This window comes from Coenobita brevimanus, chromosome 43 (assembly GCF_032717465.1).
Source record: "Coenobita brevimanus isolate Jiangsu-jjx chromosome 43, ASM3271746v2, whole genome shotgun sequence".
Lineage (NCBI taxonomy): Eukaryota > Metazoa > Arthropoda > Malacostraca > Decapoda > Coenobitidae > Coenobita > Coenobita brevimanus.
The window spans coordinates 15963245-15984367 of record NC_136996.1 but is presented as its reverse complement, the minus strand read 5'-3'; positions in this window follow the sequence as shown (position 1 = coordinate 15984367).

Below are 21123 nucleotides of genomic sequence, written 5' to 3'. Positions count from 1 at the left end.
TATAATGAATGAATAATTAAAATATATTCAACATTTATAAAGTAATAATAATAATGAAGACGGTCTGTGGTTACTGCAAGGAATGAAACAGACCACAAACTTTTTCATTCCAACTATAAGAATGTGACGAAGAATGCCACTGACCACAACATGATACTAGAATAATGAGCACTCAAAGGATCATCTACGTAAAATAAGTCTGTACTGAATAAAAACAAATATATTAAGTAATGACAGTGATGACAAAGCAGACAAAAACATTACAGTAAAAACTAAATTATTACCGTACTGTAGTCTAAGAACTAAAATATTTAGAATGACGGTAAGAACAGAAGGAAAAATATGAAGAGGAATTTCTAACTGAAGCACAGATATTTTTAGGTGATGGGAAAACATCATACAAAAATACTTGTCAATAATGATCAGTTCCTTATGTTGGCAAATTTCTTCCATTTAAATATTTCATGCCACTGTCATTTCAGTATAGATGTCTTAAACTGATTTTCTAAGAAAAAATCAAATTTTGACCTGAAGCTAAATTAAGCTGTGAGATGCGCCTAAACAATAATGGGTACAAAGGTACTTGTTGCAGCAGCACCTACTGTATTATGCTACTGTTCTTGTATAAAGCATCTTCACCACTTACATTCAAAACTTATAACGTTTATTTGCATAAACACTGCTGTGGTGTGTTGTGGTAGGATGATTTTGAGTTTTGTGGTGTGGTAAGATGATTTTGAGTGGTGTAAAGTGGTGTCATGTGGCTTCGTGCGATGTGGTAGGATGATTTTCTGTGGTGTGGTGTGGTGTCATATGGCTTTGCAAAAATCGCTAACATCAATTATTCTGAACCATCTCATTTCCGAAAGTTGCTCGTGAGGGGCACACGGACAGGGCAGTTCCTACAGATACTGCTGGTTCTAGTAAATGTCATATCTTTTGTAATTAGTAACATATAATTTCCACCGAAAGCAAAATCAACGAAGGCAATCAGTGGAGAGAGAGAGAGAGAGAAAAACTTGTTAATCGTCATCATCACTACGTTACTCTCGAACTCCTGGGTAGCATTTTATAATCTTTCAGGTTTTCTAATGAAGTTTTGTTCACATAAAAGTAGATCCTGTCTCTTAATATTTCCATCAAAATTTCTTTTAAATTCTCTGCTATAGTCTTTTCATTCATATCGTTTTTTACTGGATGAAGTTAGACGGACTTTTTGTTTAGGAAAAGTTGTGTTGTTCATTCTCCTTCCCTTGCGTTGTGTGGTGTATTTCTTTTTTTTTTTTTTTTTTGGTTCAACGACGGAAAACCTTTTATTTTTTTTGGACATGGTTTTGGCCGGTACACGATAGAAATGAATTAGCTATGTGAACGAAGAAATTTTGGCCAAATGTATTAATTTTAGTTCCGAACTCTGACGATATTTCTGCTTAGTTTTAGTCAGTTATAATGCCAGAACTTGACGGAAAATTATTTTTTAATGCTAAATTATATGCACTTGTAAACTATAATGGTATTCAGGCTCAGTTATTCACAAAATGCTTAAAGTTGAAAGAAAAGTAAATATTTTCTCTATCTTAATATTTAGACACGGAAATGTATTGCCCGTACGCTTCACGTGAAATATAGCGTAAACAGAGTTGGCAGCACATTTTTGCCTAATGGCGAATTGTAGCCATATCTATAAAGTTTCCTCCCTGGCCTTAGGTGCTCAGTAAGATGCCACTAAATGGCTTGATCATTTTTTTCGTCCTCAAATGCAAATAATCCTCCTCCCTATCTAATATATATATATATATATATATATATATATATATATATATATATATGTCTGCCAAGATGTGGGAAAGAATGATGCTGATGCTGATGATGATTATGATGATAAGAAAGAGGGAAGTGAGAATCGAAGTAAAGAAAAAAAAAGTCGCTGCATGATATTATTGTGATAACATCTCAAACGTCCGCCGTCCGGTGTCATATGCACGGAGTGACTTATGCTGAATGTAACGCTAGGTGAAATTAGGCTCGACTTCTCGTTCCTATTTCACTTAACGTGGTGCGGGGTCCTCTTTCGAGACCGGAGCTTAGTGCAATAGAGAGGTAGGACACAAACACTCTAGGCAACAACCTTTACATGTATATTACCACAGTCAGACACAGGACAAATCAGCAGATATTACAGCACAATATATAGCAATATAAAACCTTATTTAGGATATGTGTATCTCGCAGGATACTTGCTTCTCTGACAGTAATGACAATCAATCCTAGTGTATCATGAATGCAGTAAATATAGGCGCGCGCAGGGGCGCGGGAGGGGGGTGTCGAGTCTCACTAGGAGGAGATAGGGGAGGTGCGGGGAATGACTTGTGACGGCTAGGGGAAAGTTATGGTAATACTGGAGGGTGACAGATATTAGCCGTGAAGTTTATATGGTTTCCACTGGCCAAAAGACTTTGGTAATTGATTATATTCTTGATTTACACTTACTCGAGATATTGGAGTGAGAGAGGGTGATAAACAAGATTTTTTGGGTAGCGTGGGGGAGGGAGAGAATACCATTAATACTTCCTTTCACAATATTCCTTCACAGTAATGGGGGTACGTCTTTATAGGGGAATCTCCCGGCGGCACAGGCTTATTAATTGTATAACAGGGATGTCACTCACACGTATAGTCAATCAGATCTTGTTCCACACACTCGTCCTTTAACTTCTCACTGTGATCTTATTTACCCCGATATTCACTTTATGAAATCACTGCACAATACATACATTAGGGGAAATCACACTTAACCTAAATCACTCGTGCTACAATATCACACGTATTCATCAGGGGGATAGGCAGGAACATGTCGTCAGCGATCCTGCCGGGCTAGGGGCACCGCCAATGCGAGGCGTGCCGAGAGGGCACGGGATAACTCGTAAGGGCGTCCTCTCGCGTCCTGGGCTTCCCGTGGCTTCCGGGCTTGGTTCAGGCGTGTGGCCTCGGGACTAGGGCCGAATAGCTCCAGGAACCTCTGTGCTAAGTCCTGGCATCGTGGGGGCGTAGAGAGATCACTCCTGGGTGTCCTGGGGAGGACCGGGAGAGACTGTGAGCTGCGGTCTCCAGCGTCTAGGGGCGCCGACAGGGGAGGGCTGCGGCAGTGACTTCCACTGGGGTCCATCAGGTGCGTCTGCTCTAGGGCCCGGCATAGGGAACAGAGACCAGGGAAGGTTGTGAGGCCTGTCTGGGTCACTCCGGGACAGGAAGCCTGGGCTCTAGTCTCCTGTCGTAGGGACGTCTCTCTCCTTCCCTCTCTCTGCACACCCTCGGAGCGACAATAGATCGTCTCACGAGGAAGGGAGCGACAATAGGTCGTCTCTACCAAGACACTCTCGGAGCAACCATAGGTCGTCTCACGAGGATGGGAGCGACCATGGATCGTCTCTACCGGAGCGCTTTCGGAGCGACTCGATCGTCTCACGAGGATGGGAGCGACCATGGATCGTCTCTACCGGAGCACTTTCGGAGCGACCATCGATCGTCTCACGAGGAGGGGAGCGACCATGGATCGTCTCTACCGGAGCACTTTCGGAATGACCATCGATCGTCTCACGAGGATGGGAGCGACCATAGATCATCTCTACCGGAGCACTTTCGGAGCGACAATAGATCGTCTCACGAGAATGGGAGCGACCATAGATCGTCTCTACCGGAGCACTTTCGGAGCGACCATGGATCGTCTCACGAGGATGGGAGCGACCATAGATCATCTCTACCGGAGCACTTTCGGAGCGACCATGGATTGTCTCACGAGGATGGGAGCGACCATAGATCGTCTCTACCGGAGCACTTTCGGAGCGACCATGGATCGTCTCACTAGGATGGGAGCGACCATAGATTGTCTCTACCGGAGCACTTTCGGAGCGACCATGGATCGTCTCACGAGGATGGGAGCGACCATAGATCGTCTCTACCGGAGCACTTTCGGAGCGACCATAGATCGTCTCACGAGGATGGGAGCGACCATAGATCGTCTCTACCGGAGCACTTTCGGAGCGACCATAGATCGTCTCACGAGGATGGGAGCGACCATAGATCGTCTCTACCGGAGCACTTTCGGAGCGACCATAGATTGTCTCACGAGGATGGGAGCGACCATAGATCGTCTCTACCGGAGCACTTTCGGAGCGACCATAGATCGTCTCACGAGGATGGGAGCGACCATAGATCGTCTCTACCGGAGCACTTTCGGAGCGACCATAGATCGTCTCACGAGGATGGGAGCGACCATAGATCGTCTCTACCGGAACACTTTCGGAGCGACCATAGATCGTCTCACGAGGATGGGAGCGACCATAGATCGTCTCTACCGGAACACTTTCGGAGCGACCATAGATCGTCTCACGAGGATGGGAGCGACCATAGATCGTCTCTACCAGAGGGGCACCGTCTGGTGTGTCTTTTCCTACTCCACCCCTAGCTGGCTCAACAATTCCACTCCGCGAAGGTAGTGTCCTCCTACGGTGGCGGCGGCGTGGTGGCTGCATGACACAGGGGCACACGGCCCGGGCTGACATATGTCGCTGTTGCCGGGAGTGGTGGTGACTGGTGGCGGCTACCCCCTGGGGTCCATGTGGGGGTGTCGGCGCATCTTTGGGCATACTAAGCTGTGTGTGGCTTGCCCTGTCGTCGGGGATGCTATGGTATTCTTCGGGGGCACTGTTCTTCAAGCCACGCATTTTACTGAAAGTCACCGTTCAACTCAGTGCGCATGCACCGTCAAGGGTAAACACGTACCATTTTAGCTGCTGTGAAGAAAGTGTGTGCTTGTAATCTGAAGAATTGAGCCATTTTTCAGCATCATTTTATGAAATACATGTGTCAAAAGATAGCTGGATGCCTTATCGACCTGTAAATAACTAGGACGTCAAAACAGGTAACTGGAAATAGGTCAATATGTCTCTTTACACGTGACACATTTTCAGTGACAACCGTGCCCGTCGTTTTTTCGCCAAAAAGATAGTTTTAGTTATCAGCCAAATTACACAACCTGATACACTTGTACACCGTATTTATGTGTGGAAACAATGGTCAGATGTCATACCTATTGTAAGCTCTAAAAGTTAAGCATATTGAGGCAAGATTTTTAATTCATGTGATTACAATTGGCAATTTTGTCTCTTTTCTCAGACTGGTTGTGATCAGCCAAATTACACAACCTGATACAGTTGTACATCATGTATATGTAGTGAAAAGATGGTCAAATATCATACCTGTTGTAAGTAAGGTATAAAAAGTAAGAGTACTGAGGCAAGCTTTTAAATTTCTGTGATTGCAATGGGCAATTATTTTTGTTTCTGAACTCAAAGTTTCATTCAAATGCGAGCTTTATTGGTGAATCCATTGGCTGCATGATACCCATTTTTATCAACCCAAAAAAACTTTGGCATGTACTTTTTAGTTAATCCTTTGTTCCATCAAGTGGTACCGTATCCAAAAGAGCAACCGTAATAACACAGGGTACCACTTAGGATTCATAGCCTACCTGTCTGTGCTAATATTTGTCAGTCTCTTTCAAAACTACCAAATCCTGACTGTATATCATCAAGTTTCGGTATCAGTATACAAATTACCAGTGTGAATTCTGAGGTTAGGATTGGTTAAGCTAGGTAAGGTTTGATTGGATTTGGTTTGGTTGGGTAAAGTTTGGTTGGTACCCTAACATGTAAAAATTTACCTTTTTTCATTGTATTGTCTATTAGAAATAGATGTAACTTGTAAAAAGTTAAAATCATACTATTGCATTGCATCATATTAGTAATATATAATTAAACATTGTAAAACTATAGCTGGAAGACATAGGGAATGAATCATCCAAAATTATGTACCATATCTGTAGGTTAGTACTAACCTATGCACACTGCAGTATAATGAACAAAATTGACAATTTTAAAAAGCTGACATAAAGAATGAGCTTTGCAGCTGCACTGCCAGGTGCAGAGCAGTTCACTTAATCCCACTATTCCTATCCAGTGGGATATAAATGGGTATGCGGGTAAAAGAACCTACTGCAGGCCTTGTTTGGTAATTTTGGGGGGAACTTCATTAATTCATACCGAACAAACAAACCCTAAATAAACGCTCACCACTTAATTGATATTGTTCAAAGCATATTACCTCTTTATATATATATATATATATATATATATATATATATATATATATATATATATACATACATACTGTATATTATTATTTTTTGTACAGAGTACCGTCTTGTCAATATATGGGAAAGAAAGAGATCTTCCAGCACTCAACACTGATGCCGTACGGTCCGAATGTGTCTGGTGTGTTTTATTATTCACTTCCCATCCTTGCCCATTATCACATTTACAGTAGTTAAACTAAGAATGTATGGCAGCCTGACTAAGCATGATTAAACCTTACCTAACATTGGTCTTATTATGGACAGGGATGGGGCAAGAAAATCTCTCCTCATTACTGAATACTCATTTAAGTACAAAAAGGATTTCTAATGAATAATTGTGGATGAGAAATTTCACTGTCCAAAAACCAAGCCAATACATGAAGCTAAGTGTATGCAAAAGTCTGCCAGTTGGATGTCTGAAATAACCCCCTTAGTGGGCAGGGTAATTTCTTGTCTAGTGTAAATCATATTTTGAATGTAAGTTTTCTTCTTGCATGCACCTTCCAAACTTGGGTATTAAAATATTTGATCATTTATTGATGAAATGCTGATGTTCTCACAGGTATAGTTTGGTTAGCAAAGAAAGCGACAATTAATACGGTATATTTTCAGCGTAAAACATGTCAGTCAACGAGGCAACAGCTGAGGATGCCACCAGCTCCACAACTGTTACGAGTCTTCCTGGTATGTGAAAATGTCGTCTACTGTATCATCCCTCTGTATCAGCTTATGAAATTTAGAATTTTTTAATAACATCACCAATAATTTACTTGGTATGTACGTTTTCTTTTCTGTATGAGAGATTTAATTTCAGATGTTAGAGGTATCAGAGGAACTTAGTAAGAAATTGGTTGAAACAACCCAAAGTTATACTTTCATATGGAACAATTATTGCAAAGCAAATTGTAAAAAAAAAAAAAAAAAAAAAAAACGAGGGAAAATGGCATGTTTAAAGTACATCAGGCTCTGGGCACTGATGATGAATTTTATTCCACCTTAATTTTATAAAATTTGGGCAAATTGGAAATGTTAGTAGTTGTTCTTTAACCTCAGTCTGTCAGTTTCAGCAGCTCTATGCACCACAGGAAAGCAGCAGCTTATTTGTGGTCATTGCATGATGCCCCCAAGTGGTTGAGTTCCATGTCAGGTTTCCCTCAATGGAATGCAGGGGAATAGGAGGTTTACATCTTCAGTAGCACCAGTCGAGCAGGGCAGTACTCTCAAGGTGGATGGAAAGCTGGTGATAGGGAGAGCTGGAGCTCCCGTTTCATCAGCCCTCGGGACTAGGTCCCGACCATCCCCCTTTGCTGAACTTTTTCAGTGTCTCAGTAACACAGAGAGTAGGCCAGCATGTTCTCCAGTACAAGTTTCTCTAACTGTCAACACCAAACTACATGCACAGTACACACCACACTTCCTTTTCAAAATTTAAAAAGAAAAAATGGCATCGAATATCATAGCCTCGGAGTCCCCAGGGGGGGGGGCATAAATGCCCCCACCTTCTGCCCCTCTCCCGGTGACGACTCAAGATACCTGGAACCACTGTCTGACTCTCTTCTTCTTCATTTCTGCAACATTCGTGGCCTTTCCTCTAACTTTCGCTCTGTTGAGTACCACCTCTCCTTCTCTAAACCTCACCTTCTTTTTCTAACTGAGACTCAGCTGTCTGAGGCAACTGACAGCAGACCCTTTTCTGTATCCTCCTACTTTCTCTATACTCATTTCAAAGCCAAAGGTGGCTGTTGTGTATATATACGCAACAACTTATCTTGCTCTCGTGTTCCTGAACTTGATTCTTCCAAATTCTCTACACTCTGGCTTCGGCTTTCCTGTCTTTCTCTGACTAAATATATCAGTGCTGTTTACTTGTCTCCTAATTCTACTGACTACCAAAAATTCTTTGACTATCTTACTTCTACAATAGAACACATTCTGTCCATTTCTCCTTTCTCTGAAATCTCCATTCTAGGAGGCTTCAATGTTCACCACCACCTTTGGCTCTCCTCTCCTTTCACTGATCCACCTGGTGGACAAGCCTACACCTTTTCTATCCTTAATGACCTAGAGCAGCTTGTACAGCACCCTACCCTTATCCCTGATCGCCTTGGAGAGAGTTCCAACATACTTGACCTCTTCCTAACAACTAATCCTTCTGCTTACACTGTTAATCTTTTCTCTCCGTTGGGCTCCTCCGATCACAACCTTATCACCTTAACCTGTCCTATCGCTCCAGTACGGCCTGCGGACCCTCCAAAGAAACGTCGTCTATGGCACTTTGGAGCTGCAGACTGGGAGGCCCTCAGGCAGTACTTCTTTGATCTTCCCTGGAATGATTATTGCTTCCATGGCCGGGAGCCATCTGGGTGTGCCTTGCGCATTACAGAGGTTATTCTTTAGGGCATGGAAGCATACATTCCTTTCTCATATCCTTTGACTAATGCACGAAAGCCTTGGTTTAATCATGCTTGTTCTAATGCTGTCCGCAACAAGGAGAGGGCCTATAAAAGGTACCAGAGCCAACCCACCCCTGAATCACATCTTTTATACGTTTCTGCCCGGAATCGTGGTAAGTCTGTTCTTCGCTCTGCTAAAAATAATTTCATCCATACTAAGTGCTCTCAGCTCTCTAATTCGAATTCTTCCTGCTCCTTCTGGCACCTTGCCAAAAACCTTTCTAACAACTTGACCTCATCATCCTTCCCTACTCTTTTCTACTCTGATGGCTCTGTAGCTATTTCTTCTACTGATAAAGCAGATCTCTTCGCTCAGACTTTCTCCTCCAATTCCACCTTAGACGATTCCGGTGCTGTTCCTCCATCACTTCCCCCCTCTGACTTCTTCATGGCTTACATTAAAATTTCTTCAGCTGATGTATTTTCTGCTGTCATAGGCCTCAATACTAATAAGGCATATGGGCCTGATGGAGTCCCTCCTGTTGTTCTCAAGAACTGTGCTTCTGTGCTTACACCCTGCATAGGCAAACTCTTTCGCCTTTGTCTGTCAACTTGTACCTTTCCTTCTTGCTGGAAGTTTGCTCTCATTCAGCCAGTCCCAAAGAAGGGTGACCATTCCCAACCCTCTAACTATCGTCCAATTGCTATAACATCCTGTATCTCAAAAGTTTTCGAGTCTGTTCTTAATAGAAAAATTTTAAAGCATCCTTCCTATCACAGCCTTCTTTCTGATCATCAGTATAGGTTCCGTCAGGGACGCTCCACCGGCAATCTTCTCACCTACCTTTCAGGACTTTGGCGAAAGCTTTGCCATTGCACTTGACATCTCTAAGGCTTTCGATCGAGTCTGGCATAAATCTTTAATTTCCAAACTGCCCTCTTACGGTTTCTATCCTTTTATCTGTGCCTTCATCTCTAGCTTCCTTTCTGGTCGTTCTATAGCCGCTGTTGTAGACGGCCATCGTTCTTCTCCTAGATCTATTAACAATGGTGTTCCTCAGGGCTCTGTCCTATCACCAAATCTCTTCCTTTTATTCATCAATGACCTTCTAAGCTGTACATCTAACCCTATCCACTCATACGCTGATGACTCCACCCTTCACCTTTCCATTCGATTCCCGCAACGTCCATCTCAGCAGTTACTTCAGCAAACAAGGGATGAGGCTATGGCACACCTAATGTCTGACTTGGCTCATATCTCTAACTGGGGTAAAAATAATCTTGTTGTTTTTAATGCATCAAAGACTCAGTTTTTGCACCTATCAACCCGACAAAATCTTCTACAGGTATACCCATTAATGTTTGATAATATTCAGCTTAATCCTGCATCATCCTTGAACATGCTTGGGGTTTCATTTACTCGGGACTTGTCTTAGAAAGATCATATTACATCTCTTGTAAAATCTGCTTCCAAGAGATTGGGTGTGCTAAGCCGACTCCATTCCTTCTTTACCCCTGCACAATTGTTGACTCTATACAGGGGTTTTATCCGCCCCTGTGTAGAGTACAACTCTCAGGTGTGGGGAGGCTCCCCACATACAGCTCTTCTCAAAAGGGTGGAGTCAAAGACTTTTTGCCTCATTAACTCTTCTCCTCTTACTCGTACTGACTCCCTTCAACCTTTGTCTCTTCACCGCACTGTTGCATCTTTATCTCATTTCTATCGCTACTTCAATGGTCACTGCTCCTCTGAACTGTCTGGATGCATTCCTCCACCCCTACGACGGACGCGTAGCACCCGTCTAGCCGCAAACTCTCATCCCTTTTCTGTCCAACTCTCTAATGCAAGAGTTAACCGTTACTCCTAGTCCTTCATTTATGCAACAGGTCAACTCTGGAACTGTCTCCCTCTGTCTGTATTTCCTACTTCCTATGATCTCCAGTTTTTCAAATGCAGTGTGTCCAGGCATCTGGAAATGATCGGATCTTGAATTTGGCTCTCTCTTATATTTTGTTTTTCTCTTGGAAGGAATAGTTTTGCAAGCTCGTTGCCTTTGGTTCCTTCTTCCTCAAAAAAAAAAAAAAAAAAATAGACACCACAGATGCCTTGCTTCATCCAAGGTAGGCTATGCAGTGATACAAGTTTCAGATAGGAAATCAGATTTAAGTATCTGTTTCATGTATCATCAGATATAGAACTAACCTGGACCTTATAAGGTTCAGATTCAGTTTGTGAATCAGTGTTGTCAAAGTAGTAGCTGTTCAACAAAATCTAGGGGATTTAAAAAAAAATTTATGGGAAAATATGATTTTTACTTTTATCTGGCAGTTTGTTTGCTAAATTTCCACTTATTTATGATTTTTGGCACTTTTGAGACCAGCCAAGAAATTCATTATATTTTTATTTGGCAGAACTGTTTGTGATATTTACATAACACTATATGCAGGATGGCCAGTGGATACATCACAGACTACAAGTATATTGTACTGATGTCAGAAGATATGAACAGGGAAAGAAATATACAGGTATCTGTAATAACACAGAATGGCCCAAACTAAGTACTACAATATTTACCTGTACAATAAAACCTATACTGTATGTCAGTGGGTATGATAAACTGGTTGGTTAGCATGGAATTTTGACAGTACTGTCCATTGAGTATATCGGTATTAACACGCCCCGTCCCGACCACTTTTTCACCACTGGTACCCCCCAATCCCGACCATTTTTGGACCCAAATTTTTTTTGCTCAAACTTTTCGCTTTTGGTCAGAAACAATGGTCAATCACCAAGAAAGTGTTCACCGGGGTCCATAAGTGGCCTAAACAGGTATACCTTCGTTACACCTGGTACCGTGTTCTGTGGAGGTGGTCTGTGGCTCTCACGTTTTCTATGGTATTATGAGTCTGAGAAACCAATAAAAGTAAGTAGATATGTATTTATTACAAACATAAAAACATGTGATACAAGAGTAAATTGGATTTTACACAAAAATAGAGGTGAAATAAGCATTGTTCCATCGGGCGAACCGAGCGAAATCGGCCAAACTGTTCACTGATGAATCGCTAACATTGCTAATTCATCATACATATCATTTTTTCTACTTACATAATACATCTCCAATAACATTATACCATTTTACATTTTATAGAACTGTTTTTATGTATTCACAGGCCTTTTGATAACATTTAGCGTGATGTTAGCGCATATTTACGTAGTGAGTGAACTCGCTGTGACTTGTTTCAACTCGCATTGTGTTTTTTCAACCCACATAATACTTTCCTAATAACATTATACCCTTTTCCACTTTAGAGAACTGTTTTGAGATAGTTTCAGGCCTTACGATAATATTTAGCGTAATAATAGCGCATAATAACTGACTATTACAACTTACAACCTATTTTTGTACTTATATAATACTTCTTCACTAACATTTCACATGTTTCCACTTTATATCATTGCTATCACATAATTGGAGACCTTACTATTCTACTGAGCGTCATATTATCGCATATTTACACAGTGGGTGTTATCGCGATATCATTTGTTTCAGCTTAAACTATTATTCAACTTATAAATTACTTTCCTACTAACATTACACCCTTTTCCACTTTATATCATTGCCATCACATATTTACAGACCAGACTGTTCTACTGAGCGTAATATTTTCGCAGATTTACACAGTGGGTGTACTCGTGATATCAATTGTTACAACTTACACTATTTTTCAACTTATACATTACTTTCCTGCTAACATTACACCCGTTTCCACTTTATATCATTGCTATCACATATTTACAGACCAGACTGTATACTGAGCGTCATATTTTCGCAGATTTACACAGTGGGTGTAGTTTTGATATCACTTCTTTCAACTTACATTATTTCTCAACTTATACATTACTTTCCTGCTAACATTACACCCGTTTCAACTTTATATAAAACTTATCACATACTGACTGGCCTTACCATTATACTGAGCGTCATATCGCCATCCTACACAGTTTCAGTAGTGTAGGAAGTTATGATACTCTTTGAAACAGGGCTGAAGGCATAACGCAACATTGCACTCTGCAAACTCGTACCTTGTGTCTTTTCTCTGAGTGGCTGATCTGACTGTCGAGTGCTTGCCTACATGGCAACGGCGCTGGGGTTTATGACGCTTTGGTTGGGAAGGGACTGTGCTTGGGTAGTGGCATCTTGTGAGGCGTAGGGGAGTCTGGGCAGCCATGGGTGTGCGTGCGCGGTGTGTGGGCCTGTCCTGTGCGTACCTGGAGATAATTTCACGTGACATCTCCCTCACAAACCCCTCAAAGGTCTCAGAGATTCCCGTTGTCATGGCGTGGAGGTAGTGTGCGTTGAGGACCGTGATGTCGAGCAAGTGGAAAAAGAGCTTTTTGTACCACTTCATCATGGTCCTAGCACAGTCCACACTGGAAATCATGGAGTCTGACTGATCCACTTGCCTCATGTTCAGATTATAGTCAAGTACAGACCAGGTTTCCAGACATGGCACCTCCTCTCGCTACGGTGATCAATGGAGTCTGTGTGGTGCATCAGGGGGCAGTGTACAGTCGATAGGAGGCAAACTTCCCTGTTGTGGTTCCACAGGGTGGCAAGGATGTTATTTGCCTGGAAGAAAACCACCTCGTTCTTGTCAAGTTTCCTCCCTATCTTGACCATATGGCGACAGTTTCTCTTTACTGTACCACAGACTCCGGTGTCATGTTGGTGGAGGAACCGAGCGAGAAGAGGGCTACTGTACCAGTTGTCCACGTACAACACATGACCCTGATGAAGGTACTCATCTATCACTGTCTTCACCACGCCCCCTGAGAGTCCAATACTACGATCTTCTGTTATGTCTGTCTGTGCTCCCATGTACAAGACTATGTCTTGCACATAACCAGTCTTACAGTCACACATAACAAAGATCTTGAACCCGAAACGGTGTCTCTTGCTGGGTATGTACTGGCGAAAGGAAATATTGCCTCTCCACAACACAAGACTCTCGTCTATGACGAGGTCTCTATAAGGATAAAATGAGGAGCGGAACATTTCCCATAGGTGATCAAATACAAGCCTAATTCTCCTGATTTTATCAGTGTTATTTGCATTAGCTGGATCTTCTGCATCAAAAAAGTGGAGGCGGCCGAGAATCTGCTGAAATCTATTACAACTCATGCAAAGAAAGGTGTGATCGTCATTGGGTCAGTGGTCCAGTATGCAGGTATTTGATTTTTCCTGACAACACCCATCAAGAGAACCAGGGCAAAAAATAACAACATCTCAGAAATTGTTAAAGGATAGTCATATTGCTGGGAGTGCCTGCTAGTTGTACCCAGACGTTCAGTTTCACAGCGCTGTGTTCTTGAAAAGAGGTTTGTCTGCTCCACTATGCGCCCCACAAACGCCTCCCCAAAGAACAGGTGGAAGAAATCCACCCTAGTGGAGCCTGCATGCACACCTGGAACCGTGCAACCAGACCGCCACTCCTCAGTGAAAGGGTGAATGATGGGAGTAAAATTACTCCTATCTTCCCAGTTCAACGAGACACTACCGTCTCCAGCCTCGTCCTCATCGTCGCCTTCATCAGGGTCGGGAGGTGAGGGTGGTGGGGGAGGTTGGGGAGGTGGAGAGCGGCACCCTTCATCACTCTCACTTTTCTTCCCTCTCCCTTTTCCTTTACCCTTTCCCTTCCCTTTCCTTCCTTTCCCCACATCCTGGGGCTGTGGGGAGGAAGTTTGGGAATATTGTGGGGCAAAAGACATGCTGGAGAGTGGCTCCACCTTGTCTCCCCTATGCCCACGTACACCATGTCCTCGTGCTGCCTCCCTCACACCACTTTCCCTTTCACCGCTCACTCCCGCCACACCACTTTCCCTTTCACACCCGCACTCCCGCCACACCACTTTCCCTTTCACCCCGCACTCCCGCCACACCACTTTCGCCTTCCCCAGACAAAACACAAGGACCATACCTGATTTGCCTTCTCGCCCCCCTTCTGATCCTCGGGGTGAGATTTTCTTCTTCCCCAACCACGAGGCAACATCACATCCTAAGCCGCTGTCCTCGTCCTCGTCCTCATCCTCGTCCTCATCAGAATCTCTCTCTAGGGGATGGAGAGAGGTCCGTGCAGGTGTTTTGGGTGCAGGCTGGCCTTCCCTCACCTTACGATGCGTAACATACCACTTTTTTCGCGGCGAAGGGATCTCCTTATCACTGCTGCTTATTTCCTCCTCAGGCTGCACATAATCACGATCCTCCACATCGTCATCAAGTGGAGAATCACTATCTCCAGTGAAGGCATCCAAGGCGGATTGTATCTCGTCCTCAGAGAGACCTTTACTCACCATGTCTGATCTGGGTCACTGCTAACAGGTGAGTGACCAAGACAAGGGCACGCGCGGGTCACGCGGGGTCTGGGAGGCTGCCCGCTTGGTGGCAGGTAGGGGAGGCTTGGGTAGGTGGGCAAATCGAAAATCTTGTGCGAATTTTGAAAATTGTGAAAATTATGGACCTTGCAATTGCAGCGCGTTAAAGTACGTCGACAGGATTGGCAGTGACAAAACGCGAAGACGTTAAAGAACGTTGACGGGACGAAGCGGGTTAAACTCGCAACAAAATTTGACTTCCTGTTATGCATATCGTTCAGTTTTCCGTTGCTTGTATGGAGAGGTCAAATATTATATGAAGAGAAATTTCCACATTAATCCCTTCATTGCGCATTATGTATTATATATGTTTCTTCAGTTTTTACTACCTACTTGGATCGCATACACTGAATTTGTATGTACAGAAAGTGCTTTACACACAGTACACTGCAATCTGTGTCTAAGTCTATCTATCTATTGCCAGACGCCTCAATCCCGTTTGGGGTGGCCACAAACATATCGCCTCCACGTCGTCCTGTCCCCCGCCATTTCACTGCCCTGCTCCCAACTCACACACCCCTCTCTCATATACCTTTCCACCCCAACCCTCCATCTCATCCTCGGCCTACCCCTCCCTCTTCCTCCCTCCACCTCACTCACATACACTCTCTTGGTCAGTCTTTCACCCTCCATCCTCTTCACATGACCAAACCACCTCAGTGTGTTCCTCATAACACTTCCTATCACATCCACATCCACACCACATCGCTCCTTTATATCCTCATTCGTCAGCCTGTCTCTCCATGTGACTCCACAGGCTCCTTTTAAATAACTCATTTCCACTGCTTTCACTCTTGACTTGTGTCCTTCCAACAACGTCCAAGCTTCACTTCCATGTGTTAGAATTGGTATCACAATACTGTCATGTAGTAACTTTTTCACTTCCATGCTCACTTCCCTGTTTCTTAACACTGCTTTCAAAGAACCAGCAACCTTTCTTCCCTGCTGTACCCTTTCAAGCACTTCACCCTCCAAACCTCCATCCTTACTCATCACACTACGCAAGTACTTAAACGTACTCACATTTTCCAATTCTTCACCATCCAACCTCGCTGTACATTCACTGACTTCACCTCTCTCAAAGACCATCACTTTGCTGTTCCCTACATTCACCTTTCCACCCCATCCCTCCATCTCATCCTCGGCCTACCCCTCCCTCTTCCTCCCTCCACCTCACTCACATACACTCTCTTGGTCAGTCTTTCACCCTCCATCCTCTCCACATGACCAAACCACCTCAGTGTGTTCCTCATAACACTTCCTATCACATCCACACCACATCGCTCCTTTATATCCTCATTCGTCAGCCTGTCTCTCCATGTGACTCCACAGGCTCCTTTTAAATAACTCATTTCCACTGCTCTCACTCTTGACTTGTGTCCTTCCAACAACGTCCAAGCTTCACTTCCATACGTTAGAGTTGGTATCATAATAGTGTCATGTAGTAACTTTTTCACTTCTATGCTCACTTCCCTGTTTCTTAACACTGCTTTCAAAGAACCAGCAACCTTTCTTCCCTGCTGTACCCTTTCAAGCACTTCACCCTCCAAATCTCCATCCTTACTCATCACACTACCCAAGTACTTAAATGTACTCACATTTTCCAATTCTTCACCATCCAACCTCGCTGTACATTCACTGACTTCACCTCTCTCAAAGACCATCACTTTACTGTTCCCTACATTCACCTTTAAATTCGGTTTCTTACACACTCTCCCAAACTCATCCACCAAGCCTTGCAGCTCCCCTTCGTCTTCACTCAACAACACAGTATCATCTACAAACAACAGTACAGGGAGTTTCCAAACACTATCCTCTCTCACCAGGGCCACTCCAACATCCACTACCCTACTTTGTACCTCTTTTATTACCCCATCCATGAACAGATTGAACAACCATGGAGACATGACACATCCCTGTTTCAACCCAACCTCCAAAGAGAAAAATTTACTTAGTTCACCATCCACACCCACTGCAGCCTTAGCACCATCATACATACTCTTCACAGCATTCAACAACTTTCCATCTACTCCGTATAATCTTAATACTTTCTACAATCCTTGTCTATCCACCCTGTCATATGCTTTCTCCAAATCCATGAAAGCCGCATACAACTTCTTTCCCTTCTCTAGAAACTTTTCCACTAAAGATCTAAGAATGAATATCTGATCTACACACCCTCTTCCCTTCCTAAAGCCTCCCTGTTCTTCTCCAACTAATTCCTCTGTTCTTTCTCTAACTCTGTCAATAAGTATCCTACCATACACTTTTCCTATTATACTAAGAAGACAAATGCCCCTATGATTACCACACACTTCTTTTTCCCCTTTTCCTTTGTACAAGGGAATAACTATACCTGACTTCCAATCCTCCGGGACTCTACCTTCCTCCCAGGCCAATATGCACATCTTCCACATCCATTCTACTACTATCTCTCCCCCATGCTTCAGCATTTCTAAGTGCTGTATTGAAATATGCCCTAGGGCACTTTGTGCACAAGGTTACTTGCACAAAGTTAAACATGTACACAACAGAGTAATGTATGCCGTATCCATATCCCTGTCATTGGTCCTACAATTCCTTTATCATAAAGAGACATTTTGTGAACAACATTCAGATATTTTACTCTCTCTGTTATTGGAAATTGCCATTTTATTATTGCATGTCGAAATACCTGGGATGTGTCTTATGGTATGGAACTTGAGTGCAAAGGTTATGCACAGAGTTGTTGCATGTGGTTCAGGAACCTTTTTTTTTTTTTTTTTTTTTTTCAGCCTGGAAAGTAAATCACTCACTCATGAGGGGCAGATGTCACAGGGCACATAGTCTCACGCTGGGTGCAGAGAAAGATGAGGTACCACATATGAAAAAATTGTCTTTAGGTAGCAGAGAAAACAGACCTGCAGACTGAGATAGCTCATGTTTGTTATATCAAATCAAACATGAGAGATCTGTCTCTTTGTGGTTGTTATGCACATTGTTAGTTAGACTGTACCCCATACGAGTATACCCCCTTTCTAGCTCTGCACTGAATCATCAGTTACTCATCAGTATCACCGTTTCTTAACCATTCCCAAAGCAGCCTTCTGTTTCACAGCAGTTTGCACCTCCTCATCTTAACATTACAGTATGTCTGGGGGCCCCTCTGTACTGTTCATTTATACTCCTGTCTGCAGCTTCATATTCATCCAGCACTACTTACCTCACAATAGAAGATATCCATTACAGCTTGATTTCTCAAGTTCCATGTGTTCGTCTTGAGCACTGTATGTACGTCCTTTTTTACAATTACCATTTTTTCAGTACCATGTCACTTACCTTTAATTGGTTCAGCTGCATTCACTCTTCACTTCGTATGACCTTCACAGCCTCTATTAGCCTCCAAATATTGTGGCAAGAGGAAACATGACAAAAGCAGGAGTGAAAACACCAGTACCAGATTGAGTTAATGCATAATGTTTGCTATATACAATTCAACATTTGTGTTATCTGTCTGTTTCTTGGTTTTACAAACATCACATGGTGCCATGTTCAGAGGATGGACAGTTCCCTCTTCATGTCAGTTATGAAGCCACTCATAGCATTTTACAGAATTGGGACTGCTTATAATATGCTGTGAAATTGACCAATACTGTGAAAAATGTTGAATAGTTCTGGTAAACAAATCGGGGCCCTCTTTCTGGGCACCAAAATGTGAGAAATGTTTAATGTATCCAAGTCTATATCCCTGCCGGGACACAGCTATGCAAGAATTTTCTCGGTACACAACTCGTAGGTCGTTACTCTTCCCTAAAGTTGTCTAAGTAAATCAAACAAGTCTCATAGAGTTAGGTGAAACGTAAATTAAATTTAACTCACCTACAATACTATCTTCTATCCTATAGCTAATCCCCCCTTGAATTGGCCAATTCGTAAAGGTTACTTAGCTATATGAAGAGGGAGTGATCGTTAACCGATGACGATAAGGCTGCCTGGTATAGTTGCTTGGGCAAGCAAGCGTCCTTATGGTGTGTATATACAACCGTGCTAACTCCACGAGAGCTAGGAGCAGAGTGCGTGAACGCAGCAAGCCCCAACACTGCATCGAATTGTGGGTTGCCAACTCTTATTTAATTACAGTACTAAATACAGTTAAATTACATCATGATATGTACAGGGCAAATCTAACAAATTAATCTTAGTTCCACTTAAACTAAAGTTAGACCAAATATTCCCTTTAACTATGTAAATATCTTAATTCTACATCTGCCTTAACAGGGGAATCTTTCCCTGCTTGCCACGTCACCTATCGCGCAGACGCAGTTTAGGTCAGTGAAAAATACCACATAATTACATGTATTTACAATGCATAGTTGTCCACGGGGGTTAAATGCAGTGGCATTTAATTTATCAATAACAAGAATTATTAAAGAGAACGTCATTTCTGGGTTATTAAAACAGCTTGAACAATTAACAATAGTCTCTATATTTCCTCTGCCTTTAACCAGGGATAACTATGATAAATTTAAAGAGCGCAACTGCTCTGGGGGAAAATATTTCCCACAGTTTTGGGGCCGCCGGAAAATGATACGTTGTATCATGCAATATGACCCTTAGCCAAGAGTTCCCTCCATAGTTCTCGAGAACCCTGTGCTGCGGCCCTACTAGGTCGCGCCTCTTGACCCATTTGATCTTCACCATTCTCTGGATCCGGAGTGGCTGCTAACTCAAGGGGTACCAGTTTATCAATAGTTTTTATACTGGTACGTCCCCTGCATTTTATTTTTACTAGTCTCAGCACCCCTTCAGAATCTGGGTGTGTGGAGATCACTTTAGCTAATGGCCACTGGGATCTTGGCTGTTCAGTCTTCACTAAGACCACATCTCCTATGTTAATAACTGATTTGTTGCTGGCAGCTTGAGCTCCATAAAACCTCTCGCTTAGGCTCAAAAGATACTCTTCGCTCCAGTGTCTATTCCAAGTATCCAACACCCTTTTCAGACGTTGATATCCCTCCCAAAGATGTTGTCCTAAATCATTATTTTCTATGTTAGGATCATCAACTTCTTCCTGGATATCCACACAAGGCATCGGATGGAGCTTCCTGCCATGTAACATGTGAGCTGGTGTAAGGCCTCTAGCGAGTCGCTAGTGTCATCTTGATAAGTCAAGGGTCTATTATTAACCCTGGTTTCAATTTCAGTTATTACTGTTCTTAAATCTTCTCTCGTGATCTTAGTTCTATGTAATGTTTTCCTCAGGCAGTTCTTGACAATACCAATCATTCTTTCGGTAAATCCATTTTGCCATGGAGCTCTTGTAGCTGTGAACTGCCAAATACAATTTCAGATTCCCAGCGCCGACTTAACCTTTGGGTCGTTCATTAGGTTCAACAGTAAGGGTGCTGCTCCAACGAAATTAATTCCGTTGTCGCTTATTAACTTCCCAGGACAAGACCTTCTAGCAGCAAATCTGCGAAAGACATTGAGGAATGTCTCAGAGCTTAGGTCTTCCGCTAGTTCTAGATGGACTGCCCTTGTGTAGGCACAAGTAAATAAACAAATGTAAACTTTATGGGGAGTTTCCTCATCCGTAACAGTTATAGCCCCTGTGTAGTCCACTCCTGTTATATGGAAGGGCCGACTTATGTTCACCCTATCCTTCGGTACGGCTGGTGGTAGATATAAGGTCGCTGCTCATACCTCCTACAAATGATGCAGTTTTTTTGAGATATTTTTTAATAACCTGTCTACCCTTAGGAATCCAGTACCTTTCCCTAATTTGGGCTAAGGTCTGTGGTACACCTCCATGGAGAGTGGAATCATGGGCTTCCTTTATAACAAGTTGTACAAAGCATCCGCTCTTAGGTAATAAAATGGGATGTTTGGTTTGGATGGGCAAGTCAGCCTTTACCAATCAGCGTCGACATCTTATCAGACCTTTTCCGTCTAAGAACAAGCCTAAATTCTTCATCAGCTTATTCCTTTTTCCAGTGTCTTGGCCTAAAAGTTTATATATTTCCCCGTAAGAATTTCTTTGTACTCTTTTCAGCCAGTATTCTAGGGGATCTAATTTCTGAAACCCCACCTTCTTATTCAAAAATTCAACAACCAATTTAGTA